We start from the raw sequence: 23,770 nt of genomic DNA, 5'->3' as shown, positions 1-23,770 counted from the left end.
CGGTGGTGATCCTATTCGAGGCGTTACAGATCTAGCCATGCGTTAAATCGAGACATCTTTGTTCATACCACCTACACCGAAAGAGCTACTTTACGATCGGTCTTAGAGGTCGATGTCCCGAAGTTAAACATGATGCGCATTATGTGTGTTCACAAGGGAACCGCTCACGAGTCGGTTTTGGAGGTCGACGCGTTAAGTTCGCGCTTATGCTCCACGCGTGCGATATCTTTATGAAGATATCACTCCCCTACACACCCTCTCCGGTAGAGTGTTTATGCCACGGAAACGTTCACTGAGAAAAAATGTAAGAACGTGTGGAACATGAGCGACTGTGGGTGGAGGACGCCTATGGGGATGGCACAACTTTTGAATCATGTGGTTTGACAATTTGGCGGGGAAGGAAAGTGATGGCGGCGACGAGGTGGGAATTTGGCCCTAACGACCTAACCCCGCCGACCGACAGGCCACCCTAAGCCCTATAAAGCCCCCACAACTAAAGCCCTCCACAGAGTTTAGGGGGCCGGCCGCCCTACCTAATGCTTTCTAGGCGGCGAGGGCTAGGGGCTAAGATTCTAAAACATAGGCCCGACCCTAACTAAGCCCTAACCAAGCCCTAACCGCCCTGTTTCATACTTTCACTATAAATACACATACCATAATTGCCCAACTCTTTGTTAAATATTTTCAATTAAAATAACATTGTCCTTTGTAATTTATCACTTACACCCAAGGGTACTTCCAATAACTTGTTTTATATAACAAAAACTTGTCAACTTAGCGACCATGAAGAACAATGAAAGCACTAAATTAATAAAAAATAAGACTTTATTCCTTTGATCATCAAGTCAAAGTCCATAACTTATTATTCTCAATTTCTTTTCTCACTTATTTCTTATAAATTATATTTTTATTCACATCCAAGCCAAGTCTAAAACTAAAGGTTTCCTTCCACACCATTAAAGCAAAATCTGAGCGGACATTTGTAACATAGAAACCAAAAACACCCTTTTTCAAAAATGACATTTATAATCTCAAACCTTTCTCCATCACTTGTTCAAAAGCCAATATTTTCATTTCCATATACAAAGCTTGAATCACTTTTAAATTAGAAGAAAGGTAATATTATATTTGTTTGAATCTATTATAGAAATAATTTATGATATTACAAATAGTTTAACAACTTCCATGACCCTTAACCAAAACTATTATGTTTCTTCTTTATATCTATTACTTCTTCCTTTAAAATGATAATATAATTATTTGTCTATGTATTTCAATGTTAAATGTAATTTTAGTGAGATTTGAGTACTGAGGAAGAACAAATTCGAACTCCTCGATGTACTTGATTCATTAGATTGTGGATGTGCATTTTAAATTTTTGGACTTATATAGGATTATTACTAGATTGGTTGGACTTTGAGTTTGTAGATTATTGTACATTTTGTAATATAAATGAATTTTAAAAGCTGATGTAGTAAAAAAAAAAAATATATATAGGCCCGCCCTAAAGCCCACCTAAAGCCGACCCTAAAGCCCCAAAAGAGGGCTTAGGGTCGGGTCGAGGCTTGATTTAGATTTAGACTTGTGACCGGCCCGCCCTATACTATCGACTTTTTAGTAGGGCCGCCCCTAATATCCGGCGGGCTTTAAATGTTTAGGGCGGGCTACCCGCCCATTGCCCACCCCCCCTAGATGGCGATGTGCACGCGACGTAATCGTAAAGTTTGATGAAGAACGCGTTTTCACGACGCGTTATACTTAATCATTTTGACAGCGATTACTTTGAAACACGTGCGCGCTAGAGCATAGTCGTAATCATAATTTCTTGGTAAAAAATCCGGTTTATACAAAATCAAATTTGGGACAACCAAAAAGGTATTCTCATGTTTGCTTCTTCCGCAAAAAATGCAAATTTTTTTGGTCCCTTAGGTGAGTGCTTCTGCTGCTTTATCTTTCCATTTTCACTTTACATTCCTCTCTTTTGAGTGCGATTCGTTAAATACGAGGTCATAGTAAGGTTGTAGGGTTTAAGCGGGAGTATTTGATAAAAAGACTTGTTAGAATGTCTGATTCTGATGACACTCGATCAGAGGAAGTTCGGGAGATATCATTAAGTTGCGGAGAGTATGAAAACGAAGAAGCGCGTTGAAAGCTTGGCGTTGAGGCTGAGTTGGATGAAGAAGTTAGGGTAGATGAGGGAAATACCCGATCTAGGTCAGAAGGTGGCGTGGCCAGTACGTCAGGTCGAGGGGAGATGTCGTCATCAAGTGATGTACGCCTTAGAAGTGTTAACCGTCGTGCTGCAAACTCATTCCCCGAACTAAGAGTAGCGTATGGGATTAATGTCCCCGACCTGGAGATATACGAACCACGGTTGAGTGAAAATATTCGGAGTGAGGAGTACAACCCGCCGAACGGTGGAATAATAATCTGTGAAGGTCGGTATGGAGATTGTATGCAAATACCGTTCTCGAAACTGGTATGTGACTTCTTGGGCCATTGTTGGAAGTCTCCTTGTCAGTTCGTGGGGAACACCTGGCGATTGTTTAAGGTGTTTGACCTGCTGAACGCGAGTGGGGAATACGACATAGGGGTATCCGACATAGTGGAGCATTATGTAGTAAGGCGATCTGGGAATATGATCTTTAGCTTGCAAACCATGACGACGCGTTCTGCTGTGATCGATGGTGTAAGCAATGATGTAACGCCCGTATTTTTAAATATGTAATTTTCTATTTATTAATTAATTTAATTATTTATTTTAAAAATTCGTCGGATTGGATTCGGGACATGTGGGCCTGATTTTCTTAGCCCGAGTCTGTGTTGGGCTTGGGTTTCGGACCCAAGTATATAAACACATTGTTCTAGAGAATAGGGTTCTGGGAGAATAAAAATATTAAAAATGGAGGCAGCTTGTTTACTCGAGCATTGGAGCACGATGATTCGGGCTGGGAGGATTCGTCGAGCTGTTACGTCAGGTGAGTAGAGTTTATCTCTCACCACTACTAAAAACGATAATTTTTGTCTGTTTAGAATTTACAAATTTCATAAACTATGATTTTTGCCTGTTTATTATTTACGGATTTACTGTCGAGTGTTTCTGACCAGTTTTTATAATTTATGTGGTTATGTCGATATGTGTTAGTTTTTTTGAACTGTCGAAGCTCGGAGGCCGTTAATGGCGGCGTGAGCACGGAGGCATCCTATTCATGGTTTGAACTTAAAAACTGCTGTAGTTGTTGCTTTGAACTTAGAATGTCGGGATGGATATGGGGTGGACGGTCGAAGCTCAACGAGCAGTTCATGGAGGCGCCCAACCCATGAATCTTCTTGCCTTTATCTTTATATTATTGTTGTTTTGTTTTGGTTGTTGTTGGGAGTTGAGGAGAATGGACGCCGGGATTGAGGAGTGGTGTTGGACCGCGATTGGGTCTTTGGAGAGTGGGGCAAAATGAAGCTCGGAGAACTTCGTTAATGGCGGCCGGAGAAAACCGCCCCATAAATGTTTAGTTGAACGGTTTTGGTTGTTGTGTTTTGTAATGGAGTGTTGGTGGTTGAGGGTTTCACGGGTGTTAAAGGGCATTAAAGCTTGGAAACAAAATTTCCTAATGGCGGCGATACTAGCTCGGATCTAGTTTTTTGGAAGATGGTGGGTTTAAGAGTTGGGGTTTTAGCTTTTAGTAAAGTTGTAGGGGGTTTTGCAAGGATTAAAACCGATTAGTTTAATTGGGTGGTCATGTGGAAGGTGTGGTGGTCGGTTTTGGTGGTGGTGGAGGAGAAAAACAGGTTGGAGAAGATGAACAGTAACCAATTTGGGCCAAATCGGTTGGGCCAAAAACATTAGTTTGGTTGGGCGGTTTTAGTTAAGTTGTTTTGGGCGGTTCGTGTTTTTGTTTGGGCCCGGATCCTATTTTAAGTTGTTGGGCTCGATTTTGATATTAGCTTGGGCTTGGGCCTGGGTCGGTTTCCTTGGGCCTAAACCTTTTGTTGGTTGGGCCAAAAACCTTATTTTGTGTGGGCCGAAATCTAATTTAGTTTGGGGCCGGATTTTTGTTAAGTTGTTAGGGGCCGGACCACATTAGTTATGTTGGGCCAGTTCTCTTTGTTTCTTTGGGCCGGTCTAATTTGTTTTGAGTTTGAGCCGATCCAAATCTTTTTAGATGGGGCCAGTTCTAATTTTAGTGGTTGGGCCAAAATCTAACTAGTTTTCTTGGGCCAGTTTGATTAGTGTGTTGGGCCAGTTTTGTTTTAAGTCTTTGGGCCAGAACTTAGTTTGTTTTGTGGACCAGTTTCAGTTCAATTTTTGGACCGAACCACTTAACTATTTTGGGCCAGTTTCTAATATTGCTTAGGACCAGTCCATTGGACTTAAAATAGATCTAATTGGGTCTTTAAATGTTTAGACTTTCGGGTTCTAAGGTTTGGGCTTGGCCAGTTGGGTCCGAACTATGACCTTGGTCATGATCCCATGAGTCATGCACCTTTGCCTTTAGCCATGAACCCTGGCTATGACCCTGGACTTGTCGAACACGAAAACGACAATTTGACTTTGACCATGATATGTTGACTTTGACCAGGCCATGTTGACTTTGACTTTGACCATGACCTGTTGACTTTGACCGGTGACCTTTGACCGTTGACTTTGACTGTGGAATGTTGACTTTTCCAGTTTTTCACATATTTGATTTATATGGACAAATATAGTAATAAAATATTGTCGATATTGTATAACTTGGTTTGTCATTATCTAATTTAGATTTGACGTGAGTAGTGTGTAAAGCATATAAATATTGGGCTTTGATTGTGGACTGTGGACTGTTTAATTGTGCTACGTTTTATGGTGTATATTATATGGACACATATAGTAATAAAATCTTTGTGGAAGCTAGTATAAATTTGGTTGTCATTATCTAAGAAAAGATTTGACATTCTTTGTTGTGTATTTTTTGACCGTGTTTTATTGAGATGTTAGGAGACATTATATTCCCTAATCTTTATAAAATGTATGTGATACGTTGAAGCATTGTGACATGATATAATATCTTTGGGATATTAATATTAATGCAATATCTTGGAGAAATTTATATAAACGCCCATTATTATATATGTGAGATGCTACTATGAGGTAGCATAGTATGGGTGAATATTTGCCACCCGTGTGGTGAAGTGAAGTGCAATAATATATTGGCACGTGAAAAAGTCGGAAAGTGGTTATGTTAAATAACCGAGATATTTCTATATATTATGGCTTAGTGCAATAAGGTAATTGACCAAGCATTGATATAGTGGAATTTATTATGAGTCATTAATGTATGACACCGAATAAATTACGTTAACGAAAAAAATCTAGAACCCCACTACCACAACTCATGATTGGCCCTTCCGGCGTTTTAATTAATCTGAATGGCCCCTTCCGCCTTAAACGTTTCAAAAGCTAAATGGCCCTCCCGGCGTAGCCCGAATAGTGGCTTGATTATTCCGTTCGCAAAAATAAAACGATGACGCGATATTTTATGCCGAATAGTGGCGATTACTTACATAGATTTTGCTTCCGTGTGAGGATTTACGGTGTCGCGGCATCCGCTCCGGGGTGGTTACGCATCGGAGTGGCTCATTATGTAAGGGAGGCATGTGGATGTACATGTTCGGCGTTGGGTTGCGATTGTGGTAGCCGGGAAACTAAGTAAGACATAGATCTGACGTGAATTTTAGGGACACGCATAAAGAAAGCCCGAAATAATCTAATTATGGTAATATGTTTAGTTGGTTATTTGTTTAGTTAAAACCTAAAAAATGGAGGAACTACATGCCTTATTTATGATCGCGTATAGTTTGTTGTGTGGTTAGTGGGAAGTTAAAGCGCCTCGGTGGAGGAACTACCTGCCTAAAATTATTGTACTTAAGGATGTTGTTTTAGTCGTTGAAAGTTAAAGCCTCGATTGGAGAAACTAAGCTGCCAGATAGATTATGTATATATTTGTATAAGTATATGTTGTTTTTAGAGCTACTCACACCAAATTTTTATAATCTTGACCCGATTGCATGTTTGCTTATCGGGTGTGTTCATTCAATGAACATAGTTGATAAGTTTTGACAGGTTTAGTGTTGAAGAAGAGTGGTTGCGGCTTGTGGTTTGCGTTAGCATTGCATCTCAGGATCTGTTTTGTTTTCCCTTGAGGTGATATAGATTTTCGGTCTAGACAATGTTTTTTGTATATTTCATTTGTAATTTTAAATAAAGAGTTATTGGAAAGAGATTTGTAACTTAATCTTATTTGTGAAGTTTTGTAATGAAGAGGACATTTGTATAATAGAAATTTTTATTGGTTTTTAATTATCCGCATATTTTAAACTGTTTATGGGTTTTTGGAAGTTGAGAGTGCGTCACACCTCAGAGATCGAAGAGTCGGGGACAAATAATATTTTTCCGAATTCTGTCGAAATTCGGGGTGTGAAAGTTTGGTATCAGAGCATTTGGTTAGCTTAGACTTAGGTGAGTCTAGGTGATTCTCGGATCGTGGTTTATGGGTAGTGTTTAAGAAGTATTATTTTCAAAACTATTTCCGCTAGTTGTTTTATTATTACAAAGAAAATAAAATAGATACAGAAATAAAGAGAGTCAATATTTTCGTGATTTGTTTATATGTGTAATGTGTATACTTATATTAGTTACTCTGGTGGAGTGCATAGGAAATGCTTTTATTTTTCCTTATCATATGAGGAGTGAGTATATGTGTAATATGTTAATTATTAACGGATTTGATCAAAATGATGTGTGCTGCTATAGTGTGGTTTTGCTGTTGGTGATCATTTTCACATGGAGTATGGATTAAGTATGACAACCTGTTTGTGAAATTTGTATTTGAGTGTTAGGTTATTATTCAAGAAACGATAAGATATTTTAATATATATTGAATGAGTTGTATTAGCTGGTGGCTTTGTGACGTATTGAGTAAGGAACTAATTGCCTCGGTGTTAGAGGAACTATCTCGCCTCACTCGTACACTTTAATGGATGAATAATATTTTGAAGTATAAGAGATTAATTTGTTAGATGTGATTAATTAGAAAAAAATAAATAAATAAAATAAAATATACGTGTATTCTTTTTGAGATGTGTATACTTGCGTATACACATTTTTTTAATATTATTGTATATATAGATAAACTATTACCGGGTATATGATGATAATAGTGTTTCACCAACATGGCATGATAGATTAATATTGTTAAATTAGTTTCACATTGATTTTGCATATTTGAGTATTCTTAAATACATACCTTGATTTATGGTTCATAAATGTTACCATGAGAATATAACTTGTTATGGGTGACATATTAGAAGTGAGTTTATATTATCCTAAATTTTTTAAAATTCGTGTTATACGGTAGCAAGTGTTATGTTAGTTGTCATTGTATATGGAGATTAATTTTTGAATATTTTCACCGTTTAAAATAATTAGTAATAATAATAATAGCAATGAGCGTCGAGTATTTATTCTTAATTGTTTTGTTTCAGTCTATATGATTTTGATAGATGAATATGAAATATTATTTTTGATATGTGCTATATTTGATCGAGTTGCAAGCATGAATTAGGATTCAAGGGTTGTTTTAAATTTAATATTTCTGAGAGCATGACTAAAGTAAATATAAAGTTTTATTGTGGTATCAATGACATGAGTTATTTTTATTTTAAGTGTATTAGGACACTACTTTTCTTTTATGCATGATATGAAAGACTCCCTAATGTTTTATGTCGGGATGAACTTACCCCATATCATTTATTAGTTTAAGTAGAATATTATTTTTTCGTAGAGTCTACTACGTGTCAAGAAAATGCATGCTAATAAGAAATGATGTATTTATCTTCCGTTTAAGTGACAATAATAATGTGTTTTAATATAGACAGTTAAACTGTAATAGGTTTTGTAATGGCATGAGGACATATATTATAGAATTAATTAAAATAATTAATACCAATGTTATCTTGCTTAAGTTTAATCAACGTGCATTTTTGGGTATAATCTAAGTTAATAACCAACGTTGTTGTTCGTATAGCTTTACTTCCGAATCTCGGGACGAGATTCTTTTGAGATGTGTATAGCTGTAACGCCCGTATTTTTAAATACGTAATTTTCTATTTATTAATTAATTTAATTATTTATTTTAAAAATTCGTCGGATTGGATTCGGGACATGTGGGCCTGATTTTCTGGGCCCGAGTCTGTGTTGGGCTTGGGTTTCGGACCCAAGTATATAAACACATTGTTCTAGAGAATAGGGTTCTGGGAGAATAAAAATATTAAAAATGGAGGCAGCTTGTTTACTCGAACATTGGAGCACGACGATTCGGGCTGGGAGGATTCGTCGAGCTGTTACGTCAGGTTAGTAGAGTTTATCTCTCACCACTACTAAAAACGATAATTTTTGTCTGTTTAGAATTTACAAATTTCATAAACTATGATTTTCACTGTTTATTATTCTACGGTTCTTGTCGAAAGTGTTTCCGACCGGTTTTATAATTTATGTGGTTACATGTCGATATGTGTTAGTTTTGAACCGGCGAAGCTCGGAGCTCGTTAATGGCGGCGTGAGCAAGCGAGAGGCGTCCCCGTTCATGGTTTGAACTTAAAAACTGCTGTAGTTGTTGCTTTGAACTTAGAATGCCGGGATGGATATGGGGTGGACGGTCGAAGCTCAACAGCAAGTTCATGGAGGCGCTTAGCCCCATGAATCTTAATGCCTTTTATCTTTATATATTATTGTTGTTTTGTTTTGGTTGTTGTTGGGAGTTCGGAGAATGGACGCGGGGATTGAGGAGTGGTGTTGGACCGGCCGATTGGGTCTTTGGAGAGTAGGGGCGATGAAGCTCGGAGAACTTCGTCAATGGCGGCCGGAGAAAACCGCCGATAAATGTTTAGTTGAACGGTTTTGGTTGTTGTTGTGTTTTGTAATGGAGTGTTGGTGGTTGAGGGGTTTCATGGGTGTTAAGGGTTTGTTAAAGCTTGGAAACAAGCCGTTAATGGCGCGTACTAGCTCGTGATCTAGTTTTGGAAAGATGGTGGGTTTAAGAGTTGGGGTTTTAGCTTTTAGTAAAGTTGTAGGGGTTTTTGCAAGGATTAAAACCAATTAGTTTAATTGGGTGGTCATGTGGAAGGTGTGGTGGTCGGTTTTGGTGGTGGTGGAGGAGAAAAACAGGTTGGAGAAGATGAACAGTAACCGATTTGGGCTTGGGCCAAATCGGTTGGGCCAAAAACATTAGTTTGGTTGGGCCGGTTCAGAGTGTTTTGTTTGGGCCCGGATCCTATTTTAAGTTGTTGGGCTCGGTTTTGATATTAGCTTGGGCTTGGGCCTGGGTCGGTTTCCTTGGGCCTAAACCTTTTGTTGGTTGGGCCAAAAACCTTATTTTGTGGGGGCTGAAATCTAATTTAGTTTGGGGCCGGATTTTTGTTAAGTTGTTAGGGGCCGGACCACATTAGTTATGTTGGGCCAGTTCTCTTTGTTTCTTTGGGCCGGTCTAATTTGTTTTGAGTTTGGGCTGATCCAAATCTTTTTAGATGGGGCCAGTTCTAATTTTAGTGGTTGGGCCAAAATCTAACTAGTTTTCTTGGGCGAGTTTGATTAGTGTGTTGGGCGGTTTTCTTTTTTAAGTCTTTGGGCGAAACTTAGTTTGTTTTGTGGACCAGTTTCAGTTCAATTTTTGGACCGAACCACTTAACTGTTTTGGGCCAGTTTCTAATATTGCTTGGGACCAGTCCATTGGACTTAGAATAGATCTAATTGGGTCTTTAAATGTTTAGACTTTCGGGTTCTAAGGTTTGGGCTTGGCCAGTTGGGTCCGAACTATGACCTTGGTCATGAGCCCATGAGCCATGCACCTTTGCCTTTAGCCATGAACCATGGCTATGACCCTGGACTTGTCGAACACCTACAAACGACAATTTGACTTTGACCATGACAGTTTGACTTTGACCATGATATGTTGACTTTGACCAGGCCATGTTGACTTTGACTTTGACCATGACCTGTTGACTTTGACCGGTGACTTTGACTTTGACCGTTGACCTTTGACTATTGACTTTGACTGTGGAATGTTGACTTTTCTAGTTTTTCACATATTTGATTTATATGGACAAATATAGTAATAAAATATTGTCGATATTATATAACTTGGTTTGTCATTATCTAATTTAGATTTGACGTGAGTAGTGTGTAAAACATATAAATATTGGGCTTTGATTGTGGACTGTGGACTGTTTAATTGTGCTACGTTTTATGTTGTATATTATATGGACACATATAGTAATAAAATGCTGTGGAAGCTAGTATAAATTTGGTTGTCATTATCTAAGAAAGATTTGACATTGATGTTGTGTATTTTTGACACGTGACGCTATTGAGATGTTAGGAGACATTTTATTCCTAATACGCTATAAAAATGTATGTGATACGTTGAAGCATTGTGACATGATATAATATCTTTGGGATATTAATATTAATGCAATATCTTGGAGAAATTTATATAAACGCTCCATTATTATATATGTGAGATGCTACTATGAGGTAGCATAGTATGGGTGAATATTTGCCCACGGGAGTGTGGTGAAGTGCAATAATATATTGGCACGTGAAAGTCGGAAAGTGGTTATGTGAAATAACTGAGATATTTCTATATATTATGGCTTAGTGCAATAAGGTAATTGACACCTTGCGATATATAGTGGAATTTATTATGAGTCATTAATATATGACACCTGAATAAATTACGTAACGAAAATCCTAGAACCTGACTACCACAACTCATGTGATTGGCCCTTCTGGCGTTTCAGTTAATCTGAATGGCCTTCGGGCGGCCCTTCTGGCGTTTCAGTAAAGCTGAATGACCCTCCTGGCGTAGCCGAATAGTGGCTTGATTATCCCGTTCGCAAAATAGAACGATGACGCACGATATTTTATGCCGAATAGTGGCAGTACTTACATAGATTTGGCTTCCATGTGAGGATTTACCTGGTGTGCGGCATCCCGCTCAGGGTGGTTACGCACGGAGTGGCTCATTATGTAAGGGAGGCATGTGGATGTACATGTTAGTTGGGTTCGCGATTGTGGTAGCCGGGAAACTAGGTAAGACATAGATCTGACGTGAATTTTAGGGACACGCAAAGAAAGCCCCAAATAATCTAATTATGGTAATATGTTTAGTTGGTTATTTGTTTAGTTAAAACCTAAAGCCTCGATGGAGGAACTACATGCCTTATTTATGATCGCATTATAGTTTGTTGTGTGGTTAGTGGGAAGTTAAAGGCCTCGATGGAGGAACTACTGCCTAAATTATTGTACTTAAGGATGTTGTTTTAGTCGTTGAAAGTTAAAGGCCTCGGTGGAGGAACTAAGCTGCCATTATAGATTATGTATATATTTGTATAAGTATATGTTGTTTTTAGAGCTACTCACACCAGCATTTTTATAATCTTCAACCCGATTTGCATGTTTGCTTATCGGGTGTGTTCATTCAATGAACATAGTTGATAAGTTTTGACAGGTTTAGTGTTGAAGAAGAGTGGTTGCTGCTTGTGGTTTGCGTTAGCGTTTCATCTCAGGATCTGTTTTGTTTTCCCTTGAGGTGATATAGATTTTCGGTCTAGACAATGTTTTTTGTATATTTCATTTGTAATTTTAAATAAAGAGTTATTGGAAAGAGATTTGTAACTTAATCTTATTTGTGAAGTTTTGTAATGAAGAGGACATTTGTATAATAGAAATTTTTATTAGTTTTTAATTATCCGCATATTTTAAACTGTTTATGGGTTTTTGGAAGTTGAGAGTGCGTCACACCTCGGAGATCGAAGAGTCGGGGACAAATAATGTTTTTCCGAATTCTGTCGAAATTCGGGGTGTGACAAATGAGGCCTGGACAAAGTGGCCGCTGTTGTTAGTTGGCAACTACTGTGTGAACGGGTGTAGATTGCGAACTAGGATTTGTAACATATCTGGTGGGTAGGAAATTTTTTTTGTTGTTGTTACTTTATTTAACGACTGATAGTTGTTCTAACAGGCTCTTGTCTTGCATTGGCTGCAAAGTTTTCTGTGAAGAAGCGAACTGATCGTGGGGAGATAGAGAGATTCGCTCGGCTGACTCATGAAGAAAAACAAGCGAAGTTGCCTGAAGTTGCTCATTTCTTTGTGGAGAAGGGTGGGCCTGCGATCCGGGAAAAAAGGAAGGCGCAAAAAGATCGAGCTCGAGGTCAGACAAGGGAAAAGGTGATGGAGGCGCGAACGAGTGACTTGGTAACGCGAGAAGAGAGGCAACGGGCGATGGCGATGGCGACCTGCGAGGTGGTGCCTCGTGGGCCGGAGGATCGAAGCTTCAGCCCTGAAGGGGTTCGATCGATGCGCTGTGGAGTTAAACGGTGGTTTTCAACCCTCGAAATGAAAGTCGGGTCGAAGAAGAGGCCGCCGTATGTCTCACGAAGAGACCGTTTGAGTGACTAAAGTAAGCGCACGCGCTTGGGGAAAGCTCCAAATGCGGGGGTTTGATGGTGGTCCGGTTGGGGCTATGGTTTCGCCGTGAGTGGAGCCACGACTGGCGGTGTCATGGACTTGGCCACTTTTGGGGGGTCGGGTCCAGCCTCGGCGGGGCGTGAATCCAGTCCGGTGGCAAAAGCGAAAGCTCCGCGCAAGGCGAGTGGGAAGGCGGTTGTGGTTGCTGACGAGCTAGAAGGACAGTTTGTGTTTCTGGACGAGCATGGAGCGCAACGAACTGTGAAGCGAAGTGACTGTAGCTTCAGATCGAGTAAGATATCGGGTTGCTTGTTAGAACAGATAGCGCTGGATGGCAACCGTAAGGAGCTGGATGATAAAGGGTTGGCTGATAACTTGAGATGAATGGAGATTGCGCAATGCTTGGTACGCGTGTCTATCTTTGTTTAATGTAACTGTTTTCATATACACGCTGCTATTCTGTGGCGATTAACCATGTGTGTGTTTTTGCAGCTGGTAAGTGGGTTTCAGAAATTGAAAGAGATTGCCCAGTTCGCGGAGGCAGATAGAGAAGCGGTGGTGAAGCTGTCTGACGAGCTGGAAAATGTCCAGGAAGCCTCGAAGATGGAACGCGAGGAACTGGAAGATCTGAAGAAAGCTCATCAAAGCCGAAGTCCGCCAAGATCTTTGAAAGATACCGGTTTGAAGATCCGAGGCAAAACTACAGATGAAGCGGAAGAGAACGCCCCTAGCGGCTATCGTGGAAATTGGTAGGTTGAACGAGTATACCTTACAATCGCAAGAAGGTTGCTTTCGACGGCGCTACCAAAGCCTATAACGTTTTGGATGCAGATTTCGTTGAACCGAGGCGGATTACAACGCTTTGAAGACAGATCATGCACGTTGTACATCTCACACACGGGTAGAAACAGTGCAGGGAGTGATTAGTGGCGCCCCGCTGCTTGAAGGTCATGCCGGAGATTGTGCTACCGGCCCGATCTTCTTTGCCGATGTCGCGATGAGTTTAGACTTGGATGGAGTTTCTGTGATGGTGAATGGGAGAGATGCTGAGATTGATGAGTCGCTCATGCCTGGAGAACTAATTGTCGAGCCAAGAGATAGCGAGTTGTAAATTCGTTATGTAATCTTTGTCGGCTTATAAGCCGTGGATACAATAATAACCGGTTTCACGGGGTAACCTCGGGCGGCGGTTCGTCTTTTAGTTGTATGTGCCCGCACTGTGAGTGATCTGGTACCCCGTTCTGGTTTGGGGAACTCCTGTGAGGACGAATATTGTTTAATCGGGTTGGATTTCCTGAGTAGTCTCAGCAACCCGGCTAACTTACTATGATTCCAACTTGCTAAGACAGTCGTTGTTTTGCGTGTATGCCATGCTTGTTGTTTGTTGTCAGATTATGTGTGAATCGCTTGCTTGACCACGGTTGTGTCCGCGCACAACAAAGCATGGTAGGTGCATTGCGCTGACCACTTCCCCGCCATGGTACCGGTAAAGTTGCGCGGGAGCGTCTGGTTGTTAAATTGCTTGCAGCTGTTAAGATGGTGCTCATAACGAGGCTACCAGGTCGCTGGATCCTGGTTCGTGAAAGAGGTCGAATCGTGCTGTGTTTAGTGCCGCTAACGGCAATGTTCCCTCGCGTGCGTGACACGTGGAGGAAGACGAGCGGTTCAAGGAACATAATGATTGCGGGCAGATGACGTTTGGTGTCTCAAGGTAATTATGAGGCGCTTAGGAAAAGACGTTTCCTATTGCATAAAATGGCTCATCGAAAACTAACAACGTATTTGCTCGTCTTCTTGCCTAAGCTTAAGTCTATCTGCTCGCTTTGCTGTGCATCACCATCGTTGCTGCTCGTTCAGGTACGTTCATTCTACTCGAAAAGTGTTATTTCGTCAAGAAGAGTTTGGAATAAAACTGTAGCTCATGTGATAGTACTTTTGTTTGCTAGGTTTTATCATGGCAAGGTGTCGTCCATTCATGAGGGGAGAAAAAAGCAAGAGAGAAATGTCACCGCTGATAATGGAGAGGATGGAGTTTGAACCGCACGTGCATGGTAATCGCGGAAAGAGGAAAGCTGAGATTGTAGAGGCGAAGGGTCATAAGCGTTCCAGGAAGGCTGGACGTCCAACTGGCGGCATTGTGTTTAGGTCGCCGCGCGCGATATAGGCGACAATCGATCGCCACGCCGCGAGTGTAGCGAACTGAGGCAAAAGTCGGGGTCGGTGGTGAGAGTTCGTCTCCACGGTGTGGTGATGTGGGGAGCGAATTCTACTACATGGGGAAGACGGGGAAGAAGCGTATGGTGAAACGCTCAGACTGTAGCTTCCACTCGGCGCCCATAGCGACCAGTGTTCTGAAGAGGATCGTACTAGATGGTGATAAGGCAGAGGTGAAGGATGAGGACATGGATACGTTGCTGGGGACGATGGATATGGCTGCTTGTTTGGTAAGTTCTAGACACACTAAGTTATTATGTCGGTTACTAAGGCAAACTGATTCTTTAACTTGCTTCGTGCAGTTTCTTGCAGGATATGATAAGTTGAAAGATGTTGTACAAAACAGGGAGATGGATGACAACCCTCACGTCGAGCTAGGGTGTATGCGAGCTGCGTGGGGGGGTAGACAAGAGAAAGCTGGAGGTGATGACTACCAAGTACCAGAACGTGATGGCCGAGAATGCTGCGTTAGTGACTGACGTGACGGAGTTAGAAAGGGAATTAGCTGTGGTGACTGCTTATGCTAAGAAGTGCCAGAAGGTGACACGTAAAGCGAAGAAGCGATATACGAAGCTGTATCGCCCCTTACCGCTCTGGGACGAAGTATGATCTTGTTGAAGAAAGCGATTGAAGCGATGAACTAGGGAATGAGATGCGTGTGATGCCGAGGTCGGTTTCGGCATACCGCCGACTAAGCGCAGCACCAGAAGATAAGCATGTCATAAGTGAGATTTGATAAGGTGATCTTGATTTGGCTCTGTCAGCCATGAATTGTAAGTTCTGTTTACATTTCCCTCTCTTATACGAGAGTTAACAATAGAGCTGTGTTTTCAGGCTTGCATGAGCAGCCGGGCTTTTCCCCTTTTTCTACTGAGAACCGGTTTCCACGAAAGTGGCGATTCGATACTTGGTTAATTTTTGTAATGAGCACCGATCTGGATTTGCTGGGTAATCCCAGCAGATCGGTGGATGTAGTTGTTGTGACGAATGGTCATATAATTTTATTGGTGATGTTCCGTATGCATGTTGCCGTGTACTTGTGTGTAGCTAGCGCTCTGCTTAGGATTCGAGAAATATGCGTCCTACCGTGTAGTCAACCCTAGAAATATAGGTCGCCGACGTGGACAGAATTGGAGAGGCTATGTTGCTGTGAGCTCCGGAGAGTCGCGGCTCGCCGCTGGAGAGTGTGTTCTCGTTTAGTCGACCCTAGGAATATAGGTCTTTGACGTGACAAGCATTGAGAGAGGCTATGTAGCCCGTGAGCTCGGAGAGTCGCTTTCATGAGAGAAATGTTCTCATTTAGTCGATCCTAGAAATATAGGTCCTCGGCGTGACAAGAATTGGAGAGGCTATGTAGCCCCGTGAGCTCCGGAGAGTCATCGCTTTATGGAGAGCCGTTCTCGTTTAGTCGATCCTAGAAATATAGGTCCTCGACGTGACAAGAATTGGAGAGGCTATGTAGCCCGTGAGCTCCGAGAGAGTCGCTGCTTGAGAGCGTTCTCGTTTAGTCGATCCTAGAAATATAGGTCCTCGACGTGACAAGAATTGGAGAGGCTATGTAGCCTGTGAGCTCCAGAGAGCTGTCTGCTCGCGGAGAGCGTTCTCGTTTAGTCGATCCTAGAAATATAGGTCCTCGATGTGACAAGAATTGGAGAGGCTATGTAGCCCGAGCTCCGTAGAGAGTATCATGCGCTTTCCGCTGGAGAACGTTCTCGTTTATGAGAGCGTATGGCGCGTTAAGCGTGTGAAAGCTGGGAAGTAGACTGGTTGTACGCCGGATGCGAGCTGGAGAATTGTTTGGATGCCAGTAAATGGAATAGCTTATACTAGGAGACAGGGAAAAAAAAAAAAAAAAAAAACTTATTTTATTGTGCTTTAAAAAAAAATAATACAACAACAAAGGTTTTATTGATAAAATCGTTTCAGCAGATAAGTATTCCATGGGCGAGGTAACAATTTCCCTTCTTGAGTTTTTATCCAGTACGCTACGTTGCCCACAACACGTTCTACTATGTAGGGACCTTCCCAATTAGGGGCTAGTTTGGAATCATCTTGCGTCTTCTTGAGCACCAGATCGCCAGGCTGGAATGATCGAGGATGGACTCGTTTATTGTAGGAGTTCTTCAGAGTTTGTTGATAAGATGCGACTCTGATGGTAGCTAGATCACGCCGTTCTTCGAGCAAATCGATCTCTCGTGCTAAGACAAAATCATTGTGTCCGGTTTCAACGAGCTCGGACCGAGTCGTAGTGACTGTCAGCTCGGTGGGAATGACAGCTTCTGTGCAATAACACAAGGAGAATGGAGATTCGCCGGTACTGGACCGAGATGTGGTGCGATGGGCCCACAAGATGTTCTCCAACTGGTTCGGCCATTGACTTTTGTTCTTTTCAATCTTTTTCTTCAAATTTTCTAAGATGGCTTTGTTGCTGGCTTCCACTTGACCATTACTCTGAGTGTACTGTGGAGTAGAAAATGCATGAACTATTTTCCACTTTGCTAGAAATTCTTTAATTGTTCGGCCTTTAAATTGGGGTCCATTGTCCATGACGAGTGTATGTGGCAACCCAAATCTGGTGATGATATGAGTCCAGATGAAATTGCGGACATGCGATTCTTTGACATGTGCTAAAGGAATGGCCTCGACCCACTATGTGAAATAGTCAGTCGCCGCTAAGATGGACCGAAAACCAGTGCTTTTCTGGGGGACGAATGGTCCCATAATATCCATGCCCCACATGTGAAATGGCCATGGGCTTGCTATATTGATCAGTTCACCTGCGGGCTGAATGATGTTGTGGCCGAATGTTTGACATTTTAAGCACTTGAGAACGTATGCTTTGGCATCAGTCTGCATATGGGGCCAGAAGTAGCCTTGGGAAATTGCCTTGTGGGCTAAAGAACGACCTCCGGCATGGTTTCCACATTCTCCCTCATGGATTTCGGCAAATATCATTTGTCCCTGCTCCGGAGTAATACATCGCAAGTGCGGTCCACCAGCAGATTTTCTAAACAACTTATCATGTAACACGCAATAACGACGTGCTTGATATTGGATTTGCCTGGCTTTGGCACGCTCGACAGGGAGCGTGTCCTGTTGGATGTAATCCATGATGGGTTGCATCCAGGTCTGGCGCAACTGATCGTTGGAGAGAGGGAACAGATCGGCTATAACTAGGGCATGTTCTACCTGGTATGCAGGTCGATCGACTACCTCAATGAGGAGTTGTCGTGGAGCACAACTCGGTGTTTGAGTGGCTAGGTAAGCTAGGCTGTCTGCGTGACGGTTCTCATCACACAAAAAATGGTGTATGGTAGAATTCTTAAAAGAAGGCAACAAATGATGAACGACCTGAAGATACTTCGTGATATACTTCGTGAAGAGCGCCAACACGTCTTTTCTCTCTTGATGAGGTGACTGAATCATCGGGGAAAGTAATCATGTGAATGGTGCGAGCATTATCCCGATCTGAGGAGTGTTGTCTGCGCTCATGACGAGAACGCTCTTGGGGACACTACCAAAAAAATGACTTTATCCAACAGACTCGAGAAAAATTACCCGACAGTTCCAGTCTGTAAGACGGTCCCTGCAAATGATATCCGTCGGGTATTATTTTTCCATCCGTCCAGTGAGTTCTTTCAACACTTCACGTGTTTTGGTTATAACCGACGGTTGTGTGAGAGCTTTTATCCGTCAGTTATTTTGATGGTTTTTAACCTTCCTTTCTTTCCGACTGTTGATTAAATTTTCGCTATAATTATTAACCGTCCGGTTTGTTCTTGCGAGTTCAGCCGTTGGCATATCTATTCCAATTATCAGGGCGCCAAACCAATTTCAGTTACCACCCTAAATTTTTTGATAAAAATCAAAAAATAAAGAGAACCCTAACTATTATCCCTCTCACTCAAGCTTGTTGTCGGCTGCCTTCCCCTCACTCACTCTCACTCACGCTTCAAGAAGCTAAGGTAACACCTTCTCAAATCCCTCACTCCCTCTCACTCACTTTCTCTTTCTCACACACATTCAATTCAATGTAAAATCAAGTTTTAATTGCATGAATACTAATAAATTTGATTTTTTTTTAAAAAAAAATTAATCAATACTAATAAATAAGCCGTCAAGGTAATAAATTTGATTATTTTGATTAAAATTTGATTTTTTTCCTTTTGTATTTGGTTTTTTTGTAGTAGCTGTGTTGTACATCTCTGCAAGTAAGCGTTCCTCTTCTTCTGTTAGATAAATACTTTGTAACATTTGAATGTTGGTTGAGTTTTTCAGTTTCTTTGGCATTCTTGGTACTATTTTAATGTTCTGGAATTACATATGATGGCAGTGTTAATGAACCTCCAAAGTTTCGCACTCATAGAACTCTGATTCCAAGGATAAAGATGGAAAGCCCATAAATCTTCAAAGAGAAACCACCTTCATTTGCAAAGAGACTAAACAATGCCAAGAACAAGCAGGAGGAATTCGTATCTCTGCCAACGTGATGATGAGATTGAGGTGGATATTGATGTTGTTGATGTGAAGACTCTGTGGGAACTTGATAGATTTGTTACCTATTACAAGAAAAGTTTAAGAAAGAAGAAAAAAGTTGTTCAACAAAGTGAAGGAGAAGCTGGGCACTATGTGCAGGAAGTGGTTAGTATTTGAATCACAAATGTTAGTTTCCTTTTTCATATAGGAAGAATATTGTTTGATTTCCTGTTGTTGATTTTTTTTTTGTAAGGAACCTGGCTCCAGCTATAGTAGAGGCACTTAAGGAAACTAGACCAGGTACATCCTAGGTTCCCTTATGGAACTTTTGGTTAATGTTGCATTCAATAATTCAATATAACCTTGATTGTTGCAGCAGAGGAGAAAAATGTGTCGTCTGCTTCATCGCTTGTTCAACAAGAAAAACAAGGAGTTCATGCGGGTCGATTGAGTAGTTCAAGTAGCTCTAGCAGTGACTCTGGATCCTCTTCAAGTGGTATTATTTTGTTATTCTTATGAAGTTGTTTATAGTGCAATCGATAGCCAACTTATTCATAGTCAGATTATCTTATTATGTTATTACTACTTTCATTTGACAGATTCTGACTTTGTGTGGGATAAACTGCCTATGTTCGTAAATGGCTGAAACCTTAGCTTGCATGACAAAATTAGTATTGTTTTCTATATGTATATTAGGTGGACGATAGTTGTATTCTAGTGGGATGGTTTGGTCAACATTGGATTATTTTCCTTTTCTTTTTTGACCTCCAAGTTTGTAATATTTTGGTTGTCAATCTCTATTTTTCTGTCAGATTCATACATGGATCTTCCTCATACCACGACTGAACCTTTTTAAGTTTTGTGAACTTTCTTGAGTTTTTCTGAAGGCTATTGTATCATGTTGAAGGTCTGTTTATTTTCAATCAGATGTCGATCTTATGAAAAAGCCAAAAAAAGGTTGACGATAGTGGAGGCCCCTAATGTCCTCACAATTGCTTTAAAGAGATTTCAGGTAATTAGTGCATAATATTATTTTTAGAAAATGAAATTTCATGTCATAAATCAATGCAGTGGCTATTTTCCAATGCTAGCATACCTGTTTTTTACATATCAAGTTTCATGCTATACATGGTGGGAAGTTTGGGAAGCTTAATAAAGCAGTCCTGTTTCCAGAGATCTTAAATTTGGCCCCATATATGAGTGGGACTAGTGGCAAATCCCCAATAGACAGGCTCTATGCAGTGGTGGTTTACCTAGATACAATGAATGCTACATTTTCTGGACACTACGCGGTAATGCGTGTTATATTCGGAATTTCCAGGGGAAGTGGTTTAAGATTGATGACAAAGATAGTATGGTGGGAGAAGGATGGTGTGTAATCCTAAGTATTTGATATTTCACCGCTTATTGGTATATTTTTCATACATGGCAGCCTTAGGGTTTTGAGTTCAAAGAGGAATTTTGTTTAATAAGAATCTGCTCAAGCAGGCGTTAATAGCTCCAATCACTATCTTCTTTAACATGCTACCATTTTTCTTTCCAGGAAAATCTTTCAAAGGATGATGCAAGATGTACAACAATTTCTCCGGGTTTTCTTTAGTGTTAGGAAGATTGATGATCCTATTGGGCTTCTACCTGGTCGAATTATTTTAGGCATCAATAAGTGTGGAGTGAGTTATAATCTTTTGACTTTGATGTTATTGACACGTTCTAGATATTCAGTTTTTCTGAATGTTAAGTCTGCTTGTGTTGAATATAGGACTAATTGCGTATTTGCACTCCAGGTTTATTTTTTCCATCCTGTCCCAAAAGAATATTTGCACTCTGCTGACCTTAGAGACGTAATGCAGTTCGGTAGCAACAATACTGCTTTCGTTTTTAAGATGAGAGTTGCAGGTGTCCTTCACATATATTGCACACAACATTTGGTCTAAAGTCAAGTGAAGTAAATTCATATTCACTTTTCTCAAGTAGACACCTTCTTATCGTAGCAAGTAAGATTAACTGTTTTAGACTTCTTTTTTCTTTTTAGGCGGAGAATCTTGTGCTGGAAAGAGGAGAAAACTTAACAAAGAGGTACTTAAGATTTCGTGATGAAAGAAATCATCCTACAATTCTCTCAAAAATTGAAAATTGGTATCATAGTCCCTCTACCTTTTGGAAAACCACACACCTCTCTTGGGGAGGTGAAGAAAGGCATCGACGGTACGATTGCCTTGGTAAAATACCAAAAATGACTTCATCTTCTACTCGACCTTGTGTTTCACTGTCACAAAGACAAAATACTACTCAAGACTCACCACATGATTTGTTAAGTTGATTCATTCCCATATTTTTGAAAAACGATATATATTGATGTGATTGATCCATGTAAAGTAGTGAAAGATTCTTAATTAGATTGTTGTTGGACTGTTGGTCACTATGTTTTGAGGTCATATGATTTCCAAAGAATGTAGTTTAGAAGAGAAAGACAAAAATGCTAATGTCTTTTGTTTTAAAGTCAATGCGTGCATTTTTTTTCTCTCTCCGGTTAGATTTGTTTTCATGCAATGTTTTCAATTCAACGATGTTGAAAGACTTGGTTGCCAAAAGGAAGAAAGATGTTGAAAGACGACTTTATAGGTTTAGGTCTATCGGGGCCACTTTTTAGATTGGGTTGATCGATATAGTTCATTATTTAATATATTGTCGACCTCCATATTTGTTGACTTCCATGCTTCGCAAAGATTTTACCGTTCATATCTAAAGGCTTAAGCTCAGAATAGAACAATTGGGTTGGTATTTCAACCGTTCTCGAGACAAACTCTTTTCCTCGAATTGAAGCAATCTCGGGTTGGTGGCTATGGCTGTAAATGTTGTATTTGACACTTCCACCTCTTTCTTTCTTTCTTTTGAATACTTACACTTTCATGACTTCAGCTAAAATTTCAGGTTCATGGTCTATAATTTGCATATGCTTGTATGATATTCTTTTAAGTCATTTGACTGTAGTGGCTGATTGATTTATGAGGCCATTTGGTATACTTAACTACTTATGAGCTAAATTACTAAACAGTCTTATTTGCCTGCATATATGTTTTCTTCATTATTTGTTTGGCTTTACTTAAAGTTATTAATCAAGCAGATGTTCTTCTTTGAATTCATTCTTTAATGAAGTTTTTCAGTCGTAAATAACTTAATATTAAAGGGAAGTTGACTATTGACCTTTACATCTGCTGTAGATATGTGGTGCAAGTTTGTCAGAGGGTGTCTTTGTTGGCTTTTTCTTGTCAATGTCATCAACTGCAGTGGTAAACTCTTTATAACCATTTATACAAACTTGTATATATTTTCTATCCCGGGTTATTATTTTATCAAGTTTGATATGTAGTATTTTATTTTTAACCAGGTTTTGAAGTTCTGGGTTGATAATAATAGTAACAGTGCCCTTCATGGCCAAGTCACTATTGGGACACTTATTTTTCAGGTATTATTTGCATTTTGGTTTCAGAAACTATTTTTACTAGTTGCTCAGTAGTATGTCGTCATGGATACTATGCGCGCTGATATATCAACAGGACATACTATGCATGTTTATATTTCTTATTCCTCTGTGGTGGTAATAGTGGTCTTTCTTTATTCAACTTCTTTGGAAATGTACACCGTCAATACAGTAATACAAGTTTGTTGTCTACTCTCTCAACTATATATTGGGCATCTGTTTGATAATTTGTTGTGATGCATATTGATAAAAAATTGATAACATATTATTCATCGAGATCACTATATGGAATCAAACCGAATTTCACTTTTATCAAACCTATTCCACCTTGCCGAAATGTGTTAGCAGATGTCTTCCCAATTCCTCAGGATGTTTTTGGGTTGGAGGATTGATTGGAATGTTATCTTATGAGGTAACTATGTTTGCATGTATGCTTATCTCTTTTATAAAAAATAAAATGCTTATCACATTTTTTTTTTTACATTCATATGTAGTACAACTGATTCTGCACCCTTTTCTTTTTTCAATACTCTATATACTCATTACATGGAAATTCTTTTAGGTTTGGGAGACACAACTATCAGAAGCAGAGAAAAGCTTTCGCTGTCAGTTTTTGCTGGAAGGAACAAATGCAAAAGAAGTCATGCAAGCTTTGGTTAAAAGGGAAAGTCTTCACTTTGGAAATCCTTTTATGATATGACAAGTTTTGACCCCTCTACTTTTTTCTTTGTAAATGTTAGTTTTAGTAAAACCATTTCCTTTTAAGTTGTTGGGAATAGCTTTAGCAATACATAAAGGGCTGTATGTTCAAATTACATTTCTTGTTCGGTCTTAACTTTAAATTTTGCCCGATATTATTCTTATCTTAGCTTGAAGTCTTGTTTCTCCTTTGATTAGTCATGTTAGGCAAGATTATTATAGTCATGCAAGTCACAAACTATTCAGTGTCTTTGAGTAGAGTACATTAATTTTAGCATTTTGTTGTTCTTATTGTTTCTTTATGAATACATTGGCGCTTGTAGCATTTGAGTGGGAACCTGCAAGAATGTAATTTGAGGGGAAAAAAAATGTAATGTTGGGATACATGAAAGAATTATTAT

General features: G+C 40.0%; 1 long non-coding RNA gene across 3 annotated transcripts; it reads left to right on the top strand.

Moving 5' to 3' along the window:
• The first annotated feature begins 19,046 nt into the window (after window positions 1–19,046).
• LOC147524773 (uncharacterized) lies at window positions 19,047–23,563 on the top strand. 3 transcript variants are annotated; one of them, XR_015197243.1, is made up of 4 exons: window positions 19,047–19,354; window positions 19,443–19,489; window positions 19,569–19,685; window positions 19,789–20,145. It is a non-coding gene; the product is annotated as an uncharacterized LOC147524773 (long non-coding RNA). The 3 variants fall into 3 exon arrangements; XR_015197240.1 differs by having other exon boundaries at window positions 19,191–19,354; window positions 19,566–19,685; window positions 19,789–19,953; XR_015197249.1 differs by lacking the exons at window positions 19,047–19,354; window positions 19,443–19,489; window positions 19,569–19,685; window positions 19,789–20,145 and adding exons at window positions 22,315–22,479; window positions 22,578–22,655; window positions 23,233–23,563.
• Window positions 23,564–23,770: the final 207 nt, after the last annotated feature.

Source organism: Coptis chinensis, chromosome 1 (assembly GCF_015680905.1).
Source record: "Coptis chinensis isolate HL-2020 chromosome 1, ASM1568090v1, whole genome shotgun sequence".
Classification (NCBI taxonomy): Eukaryota; Viridiplantae; Streptophyta; class Magnoliopsida; order Ranunculales; family Ranunculaceae; genus Coptis; species Coptis chinensis.
The sequence above is the reverse complement of the archived record's forward strand: the minus strand, read 5'-3'. Positions and strand labels throughout refer to the sequence as shown.